Source organism: Hipposideros armiger, unplaced genomic scaffold (genome assembly GCF_001890085.2).
Source record: "Hipposideros armiger isolate ML-2016 unplaced genomic scaffold, ASM189008v1 scaffold_19, whole genome shotgun sequence".
In the NCBI taxonomy this organism is placed as follows: domain Eukaryota; kingdom Metazoa; phylum Chordata; class Mammalia; order Chiroptera; family Hipposideridae; genus Hipposideros; species Hipposideros armiger.
The window spans coordinates 4,346,269-4,349,513 of NW_017731369.1; positions in this window are offsets into that span (position 1 = coordinate 4,346,269).

Consider the following 3,245-nt stretch of genomic DNA (forward strand, 5'->3'; position numbering starts at 1 on the left):
TGCAGGATGGTCCTTTCAGAGCATTTGCCACCACTTTCTGGACAGTTCTCAGTAGTCGGCACGGAAGTGGCCGAGGTCATAGGGCTGAGTCACAGTGGATAAGCAAGGTGACCTCGAGGTTCACCCCATTGGTCCAGTCGATGGTCCTTTGGGCTTCTCATAAGGCCCTTGTCTTCCTGGTGGCCTGGGAAGACCATATGCACACATATTCCTCTTTTAGCCCTCATGACTGTTCCCGCGACAGCCTCAAGAATGTGGTTTACAAAAAAGACGGGCTGCTAGGGTGGAAGGGGCTCTAATGTCCTGGCCACCTCCACAGGCCACGTGGTTTCCACACTGCATCTCAGCTCATCCTCTGACAGCAGCAGGGACAGGGACGCCCAACCCCGCTGCACAGGGGAATCTCTGGTGAAAATTCCCATGTCCCCCGAAACCCCAGCCCAGTGACATCAGAATCTCTGAGATGGGGGCCTGGGTGTTAGTGTATCTTCAAATTCTCTCCCAAGTGCAGCAGGGATGCACTTATTTGGTCCTTCTTTTTTATTATTTATTTATTTATTTATTTATTTATTTATTTATTTATTTATTTATTTATTTATTTATTTATTTGTTGTATTATTGGTTTTTTTAGCTGACCCATCCTGCCACCCATTGGCAGCTCAGCAGCAGCTCAGCTCGGGCCGGGCATCGAACCGCTGTTGCTCAGAGCTCGCGCTCTTGAGCGAGCTCTTAACCAACTGAGCCACTCGGCCGGCCCAACTCTGCCATTATTTGTACCTTGTGTACAAGACAATGGAAACTCAGAGAGGTTAAGTCACTTGCCGAGAGTCACACAGTTGAAGGGGATGATGGAGTTAGAATCCCAGTTTGTCTGACTTTAAAGTAGAAGCCTTTTACACCCCTGGGCTGGACTCCCTGTGCACCCTGACTGTGGGATAGGCACATTCACTGTCAGCCAAAACTTTCTCCCCGGGTTTTAAGGAAAAGATGGGGGAATCCAGAAACAGAGAATGACCCCCACCCCAGCCTCACCCCTGTGCAGGTGCGCCTGCCCCACACTCCCCCTCTAGCTCCTGAACTCCCTGGTTCTCTCCGTGGGGAGGTGCATTGACCCTGGCTCCCCAGAGGTTTATGGTGACTCCCTGAGTCATGAACCCAGGCCGAGCCCTGCTGACAGCTCACATCATTGTCCTGGAGCATGTCTGGGCTCTGTCACCAGGCAGACTTGAAGTCTGAATCTCCTGTCTCACTTCGCTGCTGTGTGGCCTTGGACATGGCCCTCTGGGTTTCTTCATCTGTAAACTAAACATGTTGTTTAAAATATTTGCCCACCACCTGNGCCCCCTGACTGGGGAGACAGGGGTTGCCCACCCTGATCCGGTGGAGGTTGGAGGTTGGGTTGCCAGAAAAAGGAAGAAAACCACAGTGGCTTGGAGTGCTGGCACCCTTAACAGCCAGAGGTGGACAAGTCCATCCTTGCACAGACTCGTGAGGAGAGCCGCGCCAGGCCCAGCCTGATGATGTTTTGGCCTCGGATTCCATCATTCGAACGTCATTGCCTGTAGGGCAGGAGGTTTCCTGAGATGGGGATGGCTGAGAACCCCTGCTCGTGCAACAGACAATCTCAACAACTCTTCTCTCCGTGCCCAGACAGCCAGGCTGCTCCTGCATCTCCACCCATGCTGCAAGCACGCAGAGCTTCCGCAGTCCTGTCCGGGCTTCACCATGGCCGCTGGTGGTGCTCCTGTAGAAAGCGGGGCCTGTCAGGTTCTGTTTGGTGTGGCCCTGTGAGCAAGGTGGTGCTCTTGTGTATTCAGACGGGCATCCCCCTGTCCCAGAGGCCTCCTTTCGCAGTGCTCATCACAACATCTCAGTGCCACCATCCAACTGCCTTCCTCGAGAAATGTACAAGCGGTATTTCATCATGGCAGAAAATGTGGAAATGCAGATAAGGAACAATGCCCTGTTATCCTACCAGCCAGTGGTGCTGTTGATGAAGATGATGGTAGTAATGATGATGAAGATAATGGTGATGGTGAAGATGATGACAACGGTGACTAACAGAAGAAGCCAGCTGTGTGGTTCAGTGTGATCCCAACTCAGGGTGGTATCAAAGGGTGCCAAGTAGGTCTTATTTCCTCAGAAACCAAAACAACTCAGAAAGGAGGCTCTGGGAAAGGGATTAGGCAAAATCAGGACGATAGGCTGGGGGTGGGGGCGGGGATGCTGCCATCGCGCTGCCTGGCGCGGCCCCTCGTTGTCCCCTCATTTGCTTGTCTGTAAATGTGCTAACAACACTACCTCCCTGGCCTCTGGTGAGGATGGCCTACTTTTTATGATCATCATTTTATCCCTGTCTCTCCATTCTCTCTGGCTGGCCCTCTCTCCGCCGGTACTCCCAGTCCACCCTTCCTCCCTGGGTTGCCCTGTCACCTTGGCCTCGAGCCACTGGGGCCTCTAAGCTGCTCGCAAGGTCCTCACGGGATCTGCCTGTGGTCTGGGGAGCTCCAGAGTCACAGCCAAAAGGGGGAAGTCACGGGCCCTATAAGACACACCCGCTCTGCACTGCTGGGCTCCAACGAGGAACAGGACTGCTTCCTCACAGGTCACGGGCTTGCGAGCACCCAACCAGGCCGTTGGGATGACACCATTTCTCTTGGCTCCATCTTGGCTTCTTCTCATTCCTTCTGTTCCTCCTCTTATCCCCAGGCTTTCGACATCATCTCTTTACCACATGTACAACCCCACATGTACACCCCTTGGTCTTCACAGCCCAACCTCTGTACCCAGCTGGAGAGGTCTATGGGCATCTCAGCATGGAAGGACAACTCTTGATCCCCCACACCCCAGGCTCTCCCCCTCCCAATCTTCTCTGCCCAGTAAATGCCCCCTCATCCTGCATTGTACTGCTGCAGCCAGGAAAATGGCTGTCATTCTCGACACCTCCCTCCCCTCTCGCTCACCCCCAAGTGGCGTCTGGAGCAGGCTCGCGCAGTGACAGCCAGCTGTGCCCATCTCTTCCCAGCTCTGCACATCACATCAGCGGCTTGAAATCCACCAGGGCGGGAATATTTACACCACAGGAATTGGCAGATGCTACACACCAGGGCTCCTCTTTTTGGGGGGAGTCAGTTCTTTCACATTTAGCAAGCCACCACGGCTCACTTTCCAATTTCGATTTGTCACCAAGTCCCATTGACACCTGCTCCAAAATGCATCAAGAAGCCACCATTCTCCGCCTAAAC